General features: G+C 41.1%; 1 protein-coding gene across 10 annotated transcripts in view; it reads right to left on the bottom strand.

The window, feature by feature from the left end:
* Positions 1-13552, bottom strand: part of lrp1bb (low density lipoprotein receptor-related protein 1Bb) — a 351513-nt gene that overhangs the window by 224632 nt on the left and 113329 nt on the right. The gene's annotated exons all lie outside the window — the stretch shown is intronic.

The following is a 13552-nucleotide window of genomic DNA, read 5'->3' as shown; positions in this document are numbered from 1 at the left end:
CACTAAAGAGGATGAAAAATGGAAAGGCAGTTGGTCCTGATGACATTCCTGTGGAGGTATGGATGCATCTAGGAGAGGTGGCTGTGGAGTTTTTGACGAGCTTGTTCAACAGAATTCTAGTGGATGAGAAGATGGCTGAAGAATGGAGGAAAAGTGTGCTGGTGCCCATTTTTAAGAACAAGAGTAATGTGCAGAGCTGTGGGAACTATAGAGGAATAAAGTTGGTGAGCCACACAATGAAGTTATGGGAAAGAGTAGTGGAGGCTAGACTCAGAACAGAAATGAGTATTTGTAAGTACAGGGAAGGTGAGAAGGAGCTACATTGTGTCTTTGTAGATAGCCTACGACAGAGGACCCAGAGTGAAACTGTGGTATTGCATGCGGAAGTCTGGCGTGGGAGAGAAGTATGTTAGAATAATACAGGACATGTACGAGGACAGCAGAACAGTGCTGATGTGTGCTGTAGGTGTGACAGAGGAGTTTAAGCTGGAGGTGGGACTGCGTCAGGGTTCAACCCTGAGCCCATTCCCGTTTGCAGTGGTGATGGATAGGCTGACAGGTGAGGTGAGACTGGAATCCCCGTGGAACATGATGTTCGTAGATGACATTGTGATCTGCAGTGAAAGCAGGGAGCGGGTGGAGGAACAGTTAGAAAGATAGAGGCATGCACTGGAAAGGAGAGGAATAAAGATTAGTCAAAGTAAAACAGAATATATGTGTATGAATGTGAGGGGCGGAGGGGAAGAGTGAGGCTACAGAGGGAAGAGATAGCAAGGGTGGTTAAACTTTAAATACTTTGGGTCAACAGTCCAGAGCAATGGTGAGTGTTGTAAGGAAGTGAAGAAACCGATCCAAGCAGGTTGGAATGGGTGGAGGCAGGTGTCAGGTATGTTATGTGACAGAAGAGTCTCCGCTAGGATGAAGGGCAAAGTTTATAAGACAGTGGTGAGGCCAGCCGTGATGTAGGGATTAGAAACAGTGGCACTGAAGCGACAGGAAGCAGAGCTGGAGGTGGCGGAAATGAAGATGTTGAGGTTCTTTCTATGAGTAACCAGGTTGAATAGGATTAAAAATGAGCTCATCAGAGGAACAGCCAAGGTTAGATGTTTTGGAGACAAAGTTAGAGAGAGCAGACTTCGATGGTTTGGACACGTCCAGAGGAGAAATAGTGAGTATATTGGTAGTAGGATGATGACAACGGAGCTGCCAGGCAAGAGAGCTTGAGGAAGACCAAAGAGAAGGTTGATGGCTGTAGTGAGGGAAGACATGTGGCCAGTTGGTGTTAGAGAGGGAGATGCATGGAAATGGATGGCACGCTGTGGCGACCCCTAACGGGACAAGCCGAAAGGAAAAGACAAAAAAGAAGAAAGATGTCTCAAGATAATTGCTAAAAAAAAAAAAACATGCATGTACTGAGAACTATGAAGTGCTCAATCGTGGGGCGATGGCATGAAACTGTTTTTCACCATTTCAGTTTTCTTTATTTTGGGGGGCATAGCAAAAACAGCACAGCGTGGCGCTGTTTGGAGTACGCCATGAGTTGCCCATCGCCCCACCATATAAGAACTTGAGTGCCTTCGTTTGCATCAGCGGTTATCTGGTGCATAGAGTGCCTCATTGTCGGCCATGAATGCGCACAGATCATGGAGAAAAAGGAGAAGTGTGAGAAGGGGGTACATTTTTTTTTTTTTACGAAATATGACTTGGCAGCCATTGTATGGACCAGGGCTTCGGGCAAGCATGGGCGCTTTAGAATACTTCGTTCAGCGTGAGTGCGCTTAAGTCATTGAGAGAAGGCGTAAAAATGCAGTTAAAAAAATGATAAAAAGTCCAACATGAAAACTAGCATGTGGGCATGGGTTTTGCACTGGCGTGGCCGCTTTAGAGCGCCTCATTGTCACGCCGTGGATATGCCCCATGACCACCCCGGTGGGACATAGTGAATTCCAGCTGTCAACGGCTTTAAGTGAATATATTTTCTTGGCTCAAACATGTAGTTATTTGTAGGCATAAGAAAGATGCTGGACAAATTAGTGTCCATTTTTCCATATCGTAGAAGTGCTATTTGATTGACAGTTGACAGAGGAGTGGTGCGTCGTTTTAGCGCATTCAGTGGACACGCCCACAGCATCTGAGAGCCGAGAGAATGGCTTGATTTTCCACGTTTTTGAAGCCTCCTTTTATGTACAGTACTTGGCCACATTTTTAATCATTCAAATTTGGCAGGGTTGTTAACAACACTTCTCTGCGGTGCGTCAAATTTACATTTAAGACATTTAAGGATTTTTTATTTTACATATTGAGCAGGTTTAACATTTACAACTATCTGCCCAGACCATTTTCAAAGCAGAATGGAACAAAACACTCTAAACATGTGCAACACCACAGAATATTCGTCCAGGATAATCTGTTAGACACATCTCATAATTGGGCCTTTGCCGACTTGGATTGGAAGGGAGGAAAAATGCTCAAATATGGCCCAATCTTCAGTATGTGCATACCCCACTTTACAAATTAGTTGTATTTCTACTGAATGTTCGTCATTCAGGTCAAAGTGGGTGGAGTGGAGTGTTTTGTACTGGCACGTTTCACACATTCAGTGCGGGTAGCTTTTAATCCTGTGGGGGTGGAATGCGCAAAAACTTCAGTGATTGTAGACTTGTTGCCAAAAGGGAGAACACATTTCAATTAATTTGCATTAAACAGCAATAATAATACAACTTCAGTCAGTATGCTAATATTCCAACCACTGCATATGAATTCATTCATTTCATTTCGTAGTGAAGCTTGTTGTTTCTGTAATGCTATTGCACAAATGTGAGCTAACGTGACACAGTCTGCTCTCACGTGGTTTGACAATCTAATTTCCATGCATCATTAAATCTCGGTCATGACACGCCGAGGCTGTTATCACTTAAGTCGCGGGCACTATAGTTTGCTATGTTCTGACACTTGGTAAATGTTAATTTGGACTATTTTCCCCACACAGATCGCCGGCAGGGCTTATTAGACAAGAGATCAGGCCTCCTTAAGAAAGGAATAGTAAGTTACTTTAAAAAGGTAAGAATGTTGTACCATTTTGAGCTGGTGAATGAGCTAAACTAGGCAATGGATTGCGAACATTTTAGAGCTTAAATCAAAAAGAGATACGAGTGCTGTATGGTGGCAGTGAACTCAACTCAACGCACTTCACAACAAGCAGCAGTATGGCAAATTAGGAGCAATTCTTAAAAAAAATTAAAAAAAACTGTCCAGTCTGTTTAATGACACTTCTGGTTTACTTTTACTGTAAAACAAATACAAATTGTTGTATTTAAAACAACCCCATAAATTTGCCTTAAAGTTAGTTTAATGCTAACACAAGCCATAAGCCATAGACGGGCTATCAGGTGGTGTTATAATGCTTCACAACGGATGCGGAAAAACGGTGCAGCAACAAATGTTGACAGACAATATAATACGCACAGGCATTCTTTATCTTCTGCAAAAAATGACTAGTATTACTGAAAATTACTGTGTTACAATATTTGACCAGAAGGAGCTGCAATGAATTAATCATGATGCGCAAACTGTTTAATTCATACATTCGATTTATTTGTGTATTACTGTATGCTTTAAAATATATTTTTAAAGTATAACATTACAGAGTGCTGTTGTACTTAAAAACACATTAGTAACATTTTTTGCAGTTCTTTGGGGGGAGATATGGCACAGATTAACGGCATTTTCCTTTCATTTCATTAGGGAAAGATGATGACATGCGAATGTTTTTAGTTTACCAGTGTGGTCATGGGACAAATTAAACTCTACTGTATATTGCAATTGATATATAAATGGCTATACAAACTACACAGGCATTCATTTTTAACAAGAAAATTAAGAATGATTACACTGAATTCCAAGCAACTTTGATTTCAGTTGCCAGACAAATATATTTTATAGGGCGTATTCGTTACACAGTATAGTCATATAGTAAGACTTGAATGCAGTCAAAGCACCAATATTACACAACCACTGTACACTAAATGCTGCAACATGTGGATTGGATGTACTAAATGCCAGATCATTGACCTAAATATATTACTAATGAAGAGATAAGTCTCTTGGTTCCAAATTAGTTTAAGGTTAAAATCAATTAGTGTATTCTGAAAATGTCACTGGGGGATAAAGGCATGACAAAGTGAAAGCATTACAAATGACTTTTGATTTATCATGCATTCATTCATCTTTTTTCAATTAAACTTTCACACAAAACTAATTTACGAAAGTCAGAGTGGGAGAGTTGAGTACATTTATCCAAAAAAAAAACATGGAAATTATACAGAATACCTTTAAAGTGCCAAATAACATGATCCATAAATACAACTTCTGGTGATTATGAGAATGAATACTGAATGTTTAAGTACAGTCCATCCATCCCTCCATCCATCCATCCATTGTCTTCCGCTTATCCGGGGTCGGGTCGCGGGGGCAGCAGCCTCAGCAGGGAAGCCCAGACTTCCCTCTCCCCAGCCTCTTCATCTAGCTCTTCCGAGGGGATCCCGAGGTGTTCCCAGGCAAGCCGAGAGACGTGGTCTCTCCAGCGTATCCTGGATCTCCTCCCGGTGGGACGTGCTAGGAACGCCTCACCAGGGAGGCGTCCGGGAGGCATCCGAATCAGATGCCCCATCCACCTCATCTGGCTTCTCTCAATGAGGATGAGCAGCGGCTCTACTCTGAGATCGTCCCAGATGACCGAGTTGCTCACCCTACCTTTGCCTTTCGGCTTAGCTCCTTCTTTACCACAACAGACCGATACAAAGTCTGCATCACTGCAGACCCTGCATCGATCCACCTGTCGGTCTCCCGTTCCATTCTTCCCTCACTCATGAACGAGACCCCAAGATATTTGAACTCATCCACTTGGGGAAGGATCTCATCCCCGGCCTGGAGAGGGCACTCCACCCTTTTCCGACTAAGGACCATGGTCTCAGATTTAGAGGTGCTGATTCTCATCCCAACCGCTTCATACTCGGCTGCGAACTGCTCCAGTGAGAGTTGGAGATCACGGCCTGATGAAGCCAACAGAACCACATCATCTGCAAAAAGCAGAGATGCAATACTAAGGCCACCAAACCGAATTTCTAGGCACAGCTCGCCTGCTGCGCCTAGAAATTCTGTCCATAAAAGTTATGAACAGAATCGGTGACAAAGGGCAGCCTTGACGGAGTCCAACCCTCACTGGAAACAAGTCCGACTGACTGCCGGCAATGCGTACCAAACTCTGACACCAGTCATACGGGGACCGAACAGCCCGTATCAGGTGGTTCTGTACCCCATACTCCTGAAGCTCCCCCCACAGGACTCCACGAGGCACACGGTCGTGCTTTGTCTTGTCCCTCACCTAGGACCTGTTTGCCATGGGTTACCCTACCAGGGGCGTGAAGCCCCAGACAACTTAGCTCCTAGGATCATTGGGACACACAAACCCCAACACCACGATAAGGTGACGGCTCAAGGAGAGGATGAACGGTCCACATAAACGATTTTATTAAATTAGATTTTTGTGTTTTCAGCTACATTACAATCCCTCTAGTACATATTTTCTTCCAATTTGGATCTAGACGTACCTCAACTATTCTCGTGGAAGCAACACAAAAGCAATAAGGTATAATACAATACAACCACAATACAAATCTTCCATCCATCCATCTATGTAATTTAAACCATGCATTATTATTTTGTTTAGAAACAAATTTTCATAAGAATTTTTATATTGGATAGAGTGGTTACTCCAGATGTAAAGTGGGGTACACTACACACATACAAATTTTTAACATCTTAACTAATTTTTAAGATGTGAGAGGCTACAAACATGACAAGGAAAAAAAATCAGGTGGAGGAAAGAATTCATAGTCCACCCCACACCACACAGGGTAATCGCTTAGGATCATCTTTAAGAGACATCCAACAATCAGGCCTTTGCTGACTTTGACCAGAAGAGAGGGAAAATGCACAAATTCAGTCACCCATCGATCCATTTTCTACACCGCTTATCCTCACGAGGGTCCCGGGTATGCTGGAGCCTTACCCAGCTAATTGCGGGCAGGAGACGGAGTACACCCTGAACGGGTTGCCAGCAAATTGAAGGGCACATATAAACAAACAACCTTTCGCTCTCACATTCACACCTACGGGCAATTTCGAGTCTTCAAGCAACCTACCGTGTATGTTTTTGGGATGTGGGAGGAAATCGGAGTACCCAGAGAAAACCCACACAGGCATTGGGAGAAAATGCAAACTCCACACAGGTGAGGCCAGATTTGAACCGGGGTTCTCAGAACTGTGAGGCAGATGTGATAAGCAGTCGACCACCGTGCCGCCACAAATTGAGTCAGATTATGAGTGTTATGTGTACTACATTTACAGTCTTCGCATTCCAAGACATAACCTGATATTGTTCAAGTTGAATAAATGGACATAAAACAGTTCAGGTAGTCCACTAATTCTACCCTAGCATTATCATTATCAAACTAGAAGACATCAAATGACAGAAAGCAATAAAGGGCTAGTAGGTTTAATAAAGCTCACATGCATGTTTGGAAGAGCAGAAAAAAAATATGTGGAACAGAATTTAATTAAAGGTCTTCGATTTGTTTTATTTGAAAAGCAATATTTAACAACATAGCTTATAGCAAGGTGTCATGAATGAAGTTATATGCAAAATACATCGTTATTTATAGCTCAGCTGTGTAATTTCCTGTGCTGTTCTCCAGGCTGCAATATTAACATTGTCAAGCAGTGACTTAAGTTGGTATATTGGCAATTTCTGGTGTAATTAAGAGTCATAGTTATAATAAATGATAAAGTAGAGCAGTCTCACAGTTTCCATTATTATTTCATCAGAAACAGAAAGATTGTTTTTTCAATGGGATCATTTATATGGACAAATTTAAATGTTCATATTTTTTCATTTGAATTGTTGCATCATTAAAACAAACAGAAACTATCCATCCATCCATTTTCGACACCGCTTATCCTAGTTTGGGTCACGGGGCGCTGGAGCGTATCCCAGCTTCATTTCGGGCAAAAGGCGGACTACACCCTGAAATGGTCGCCAGTCAGTTGCAGGGCACATATAGACACGGAGAACCATTCACACTCACATTCACACCGTCACTGAGTGGGAACTGAACCCACGCTGCCCGCACCAAAGTCAGTCAAGTGTTACACTACACCATCAGTGACTCAAACAAAAACTAATGATTTATAATCGGAAATAAATCCTTGTGCAAATTATGTTAGCACGCAGAGCAATTTTGTTAATAAAATATTCCCAATGTCCTTAAAATGCCATTTACATTAAAAACCTGATGTGACCAGATCAAATTATTTTCTGTCATTCGTCCCAATAATTACCTTTCCATGTTTTGATTGCCATTGTAACGGCAAAATACATATGCTGTAGGTGCATCTAAATAAATGTTTACTTGTTTCAGTACTTCAATTCAAAGTGGACATTTTATATATTTATAGATTACATTTTTATTTTATATTTATATTCATAGGGGGCACGGTGAACGACTGGTTAGAGCGTCTGTCTCACAGTTCTGAGGAGTGGGGTTCAATCCCCGACCCCGTGTCTGCGTGGGTTTTCTCCGGGCACTCCGGTTTCCTCCCACATCCCAAAAACATGCATGGTAGGTTAATTGACAACTCTAAATTGCCCGTAGGTGTGAATGTGAGTGCGAATGGTTGTTCGTTTCTATGTCCCCTGCGATTGGCTGGCAACCAGTTCAGGGTGTACCCCACCTCCTGCCCGATGATAGCTGGGATAGGCTCCAGCACGCCCGCGACCCTAGTGAGGAGAAGCGGCTCAGAAAATTGATGGATTTATATTCATTCCTCACACACAAATTATTTTTTTAATGTGATATTCTAATTTCTTAGGATGGGGAAATTTGAGTTTCTGCTAGTTGCAAACTATCATCATCAAAATGAAAAAAAAAATCTAACATGAAATATTTGTGTGGTGGATCCTTAGAATACACACATTGCACTTTTTGACTTGAACTACTGGAATGGATTAAGTATTAATAATATATATATTTTTTTACATGTAAATCTAGTTGTATGATACTAAAACTCCAATCAACATATACAGTACATATACAATACATAAATAAATATAAATATATTCTGTATGTTTAATTAGGAAATGTGCATTAGCTTTGTTTAGAAATACTCAATGTATATCGATGGATTGTGCAAGTGTACCTAATGTCCTGTCCAATGAGTATATGATTTGGAGGTGCGCAATTTGTCACAAACACTATCGGTCAGTCTCTAATTTCATGTTCACGCTTGCTGCGGATTCATCATTTAATTTTAAATACGTAATGTTCCTTGCCAATCCCCAGAATCTTGAATTTCTGACTGATAAATAAATGTAGCGGCACAGTTCTGAGAACCGGGGTTCAAATCCCGGCCTCGGCTGTGTGGAGTTTGCATGTTCTCCATGTGCCTGCGTTGGTTTTCTCTGGGTACTCCAGTTTCATCCCACATCCCAAAAACATGCATGGTAACTTAATTGAAGACTTTAAATTGCCCGTAGGTGTGAATGTGAGTGTGAATGGTTTTTTGTTTATTTGTGCCCTGCGATTGGCTAGCAACCAGTTCAAGGTGTTCCCCGCATCCTGCCCGCAGTTAGCTTATAACAATAGAATTCCTTCATTCCTTTTGGCCAACTCATTAGCTACACCGGCACAGGGGAGCGTTTCTGAGTAGTATTTGAGTAGTGTTTATGAGAGTGTTTGAGTAGTGTTATAAGACTGTTTGAGTAGTTTTATGAGAGCAAGACTCACTCATGCACTCAGGATTTTACTAGTGTTATGAGAGTGAGTTGTGTTTATGAGCATGACTAGTGCTATGAGAGTGTTGAGTAGTATTTATGAGAACAAGACTTTCACTCGTGTGTATGAGAGGATTTGACAAGTGGTTATGAGAGGGTTTGTGTCGTGCGTATGAGAGCGTTTGAGTAGTATTTATGAGAGTAAGACTTTCACTCGTGTGTATAAGAGGATTTGACTAGTGTTTATGAGAGGGTTTGAGTAGTGTTCATGAGAATGTTTGAGTAGTGTTTATGAGAGTTTTTCTATAGCTTGTGTGTGTGAAAGCAATTGCGTAGTAAGTGTGAGAGCTTATCCTGACTAATGTCCCTAATTTTGTAAAAGTGTAGTGAGGTAAAATAATTTGTTTTCCCACGAAACCTACAATCTAATCAAAGCAAATTGAAACATTGAAAACCAAGTAATGGGACACGCTTTAATAAACAAAGACCAACGTCTCCAGCCTGGATCTCTTGTCAGCCCACTGCTCTGCATTTGTGGTAGTTAATGCTCCCTGTCCTTAATTTCACTGGTCTCTCAATTCACTAGTTAAAAAACCTTCGACATTCCCTTTCAGTCCAAAGCCAAAATGTGCGGGATATGCTTCACTTAGCCATGGCCATGTGACTACATATGAGCACATTTCCTGAAGGTGAATTTAAAAAAGAGTTTGGTGGTTTTCCATCTGGGCACCTTCACTGAAGACCCCTCGGGATGTCAGCATGTATATTCATAAGGGGTGTGCAGAAGAGGAGAAAGGTAGGCAGGGGGGATGAGGTGGTCAGGGGGAGTTTAGTAAGACACCCAGCTGGTTGTCTAAAACCTCTCCTTAGTGACCTCAATTCTGTCGGCCCCTGTCCGTGAGGGACTCGGTGCATGTCCGTGTGCCACGTCCCCATGTGAAGCAAAGCAGATGGTTGGCGCCACACAGTCCCAGGTGGGCTTAATGTCAAATTATTTTAAACTGAAAATTTACTTGCACTGGGTAAAATGTACCTTAATGATACTGATACAGTTGTATCAGCAATTATTTATACCCATTGAAGCAAATATGCATTGTTCTATTTGGAAGTGTGTTGTCTGTGATGATCGTGAATATTCTCATTCATTCACGTCAGTCTTTGGTTGTCTGTGATGGAATGTTGCTGACTGTTGTCTGATTGTTTGACACAGTGGGCTTTATTTTCATAGACAGTGCACCTACAGGAGGGCGCAAATGCTGGCAGAGTCGTATTTTTGTACGAGCGCAAGGCTTACTGCGCGTGTTTACCAATTTGGCAAACCAATCTGCGCCAAGCTGGGAGTTCGGGCGCAACGTTAAAGATGTGCCTGGCGGAGTGACTATTTGGTGGCAGAAAGTTGGTCTAAATTTACTTCTGCTCAGACCATGTCTAAATTCTGTCACAAAGTAGACTGCTGGTCTAACTCGATTTTGGTGAATTTGATTGGTGTACAGGCAGATATATTTAAGTCGTCAGCTGTTATCACTAGCTCATTATGTACACCCCAACACATAAGCTGTTGCCACACTTTGGCCAGAGCTGTGACAATGCTCCACTCACACTGCAATTACAAATCATTCTCTTCCACATAGACATTTCTCTGTCAAGACTGTTAGTTGTGCCAAAGTTAAAGGAAATGAGAGAAGCCACTTGATTGGTGGTGATTGAAGTCAGCTCTAAACACTCCCACATTGGTGCAGCCCGCCCACCATCGTATCTGCCTGGCTGCGCTTGTCTACAAAATTACCCACACCGGTCTGGCCCACTTCTAGGACACAGTTGCGCGGCCTGCCCTGCAGGATTTACGGCATTCATGAAAATAGGGCCCAGTGTGTCAATCACGTCTAGGCAATGTTAAATCCAAAGTAGACTGGAGTAGTCTGACTGTACCCTCATCGAAATTACTAAATTTAGCCCTTTCCCGATGTTCCAATCTTGTCTTTCGGGTGAGATGTATCAGTTTAAGAAGACCTCATTGGAACCAATTCCTATTTAGACAGGGATTTGGTGGCATTTTAGGGCGTTTCAGAAAGAGCACAAAAACTGTGAGATAGCAAATAGTTAGGAATAGGTTCCACAGAAAATATGTCAATTGGTGAATTTGTGAATAGTGAATACTGTTGTAGCGTATATTGGTTTTGGATAAAAACGTAATTCATTTTGGAAAAAAGAATACGGCAGAAGCGGGTGCCTGCGTTAACTTCCAGTTTAGTTCGACATACGTTCAACGTTATAATCAAGCTGTCTTTGTCTCTTTAATGGGCACCACGTCCCTTTTTATGTGTAAATTTTAAATAAGCCATATTTTATTTTTCAAATTGGGAAGTGTTCCGAAGCTTTCCTGTTAGCCAGAAAGGGCAGTGAGCCAAGAAGAGAAAGGAAAGAGAAGGCGGAAGTTAAGGGTTAAATACCCAGGGGGCGTGTCTAAGGGACCGGAAGTGGAGAAGACCACGCCCATCGCCTCAAATATAGACTACAATTTTGACCCATAAAATGGGTTTAAAAATCAAATATTAATGTAAAACACTCCCAACTTTGTACTCTTACTCATAGATCAAGCATGTAGAATGATTGTCTAAACTTTAGTCTTGACAAATCAAGTAATTGTTCAATGCAACATCATTTAGTACTGTTTGGCTTCAAATCAAGAGGAACAATTCTCAAAGTCTCACAGCTGGACCTGTAAGACTGACACAATAATAACACAGACATTGAGGCCTACATAGAATATTCCTGAAGGTTTGCTTGTTACAAACATGGGATTTCAATGTCGACAGGCAGTGCCTCTAACCACCACTGAGGGTGATCGTGTTCCAGCACTTGTCCCAGAGTGCTTGGCCACTTTTGTCTCAGTTCTGCACACCAAAGGGTCTTTGATGAATGGAAACCCAGATTTCTAAGGGAACTGTTAATTAGTTTAAGGTCCGGGTTATATAAACCAGGCTTCCTGTGACTGTCTGGCTGAGCGGGGCAGCTGGGAGGAAGGCAGAGTTTATCAGTTGAGGGGGGGTTGCTATGACAACCAGGCCATTGTCACTACACTGCTATTAGATTTTGTTCTTCTGAGTTCACTGTCAGAAAACAGCGCTCGTATCTCAGATTTTTGCTCACAAGTCAAAGCAAAAAATTTGCTTCAAAAAAATGTAACAACTCTTAAGTTGGGTCACTCGAATCTCAAGGCACCATTGTACTTCAACCTCCTCGATATACAAGACGACTATTACAAAGAAAGAAGAGAAGAAAGTTCAATTTTTACTAACTAAACTTTAAATGACATTGATTTTCAATTTAAAATGCTAATGCACTGATTTGATTTGATTGTGGGCTTACTGTGAGGCATGCTGTTTTTACCTTGCTACACACTGATAAATAAACATTGGTTCCTCACTGAGAGAAATTATTACATTTACACATATGGCTTGCCAGATGTATAATAAAAACATTTTATATTGTTATTACGGAATAGTTTGATGTAAAATGCTCCTGGAAAAACGAGACAATAAAATGCATTTATTTATCACATTTGTATTTGAAAATGTATAATTTTCTACAGTAGACTAAAAAAAGGGCTGACTAAAAAAGGTTTTCCACATAACAGTAGTACATAGAGACAGACAACCATTCACATTCACAGTCATTGGAAAGGACGTGATCCCACACGAGCTGGATGAAAGTCAGACGAATGAACCACTACACTTTCAATAACACATTGTCCTTTTCAATTCTTAAATAAGCTGGGAAATGAGTCACCACAGGGAGCTGTGAATCATAGTCTATGTTTTCATTGCACCTGACAGCAACAAAGGAAAGCCCAGTGTGACTTTACCCATCTAACGGGACAACAAAGGTTACAGTGACTGCCACAAAAGAGAAAGTGTTAAGGTTGTTAAGGTTGTACCAACTAGGGAGACCTCGTCGTATCACACGAGAGTGTCTAAATACAAAAAAGTTGGAAGGAGAGTGGGAATCAGGAGATAGTGGACAACACTATTTTTTTGTTTGTTTGTTTTTAGTCTGTTTGCTGGTTCTGACAGGTTGAGAAGTCAGTCACCTTTGCAAATTATACAGACTTCAGCAAAACTTCCTTCACCCACCAAAGCATAAAATTGCATAGTGCGGTGTGACATTGTAAGAACTTTTAATAATGTATTTAAATACTTCTCATTCAATATCATTGATTAATTAAATTGTATATACAGAGCAATGTCAAAGTCCCTTTTACACAAGGCCAGATCAAAATTATAGCTGCCATCATTGAACCAGCTAAATCGATACTCTCTTTGTTTATCATTAAAAAAAAATGTAAGCTGGCCTTGAAAGTAGAAATCTAGGAAAAATAATGCTGAGATATTCAAGTGTGGAAGACAAATGTCATTACTTTATCAATATAATGACATTAACTGTTGACAACATGCACTGCTTTAATTATTTTTAGCTTTTAACTGTCACAGTTTAGTGTGTAATTTTTTTTTTTTAATGAACATATTATGCAGGTCACTTAAAATGACCTGCCGACTAGTTTAAGACTGCTGACCATAAACTTGCCGTATGTCTTCAAGACCTATATCAACTAATGGACCGATTTTATTGGCTGGTCATCTAAATAACAATAAAACTCACTTACATTTGGTGCTTCCACAACTTATGATAAAACTTTTTATTTGTAAATGACTAAAAGCCAAC

Source organism: Phyllopteryx taeniolatus, chromosome 12 (assembly GCF_024500385.1).
Source record: "Phyllopteryx taeniolatus isolate TA_2022b chromosome 12, UOR_Ptae_1.2, whole genome shotgun sequence".
Lineage (NCBI taxonomy): Eukaryota > Metazoa > Chordata > Actinopteri > Syngnathiformes > Syngnathidae > Phyllopteryx > Phyllopteryx taeniolatus.
This window is presented reverse-complemented; position numbering and strand designations above follow the sequence as displayed.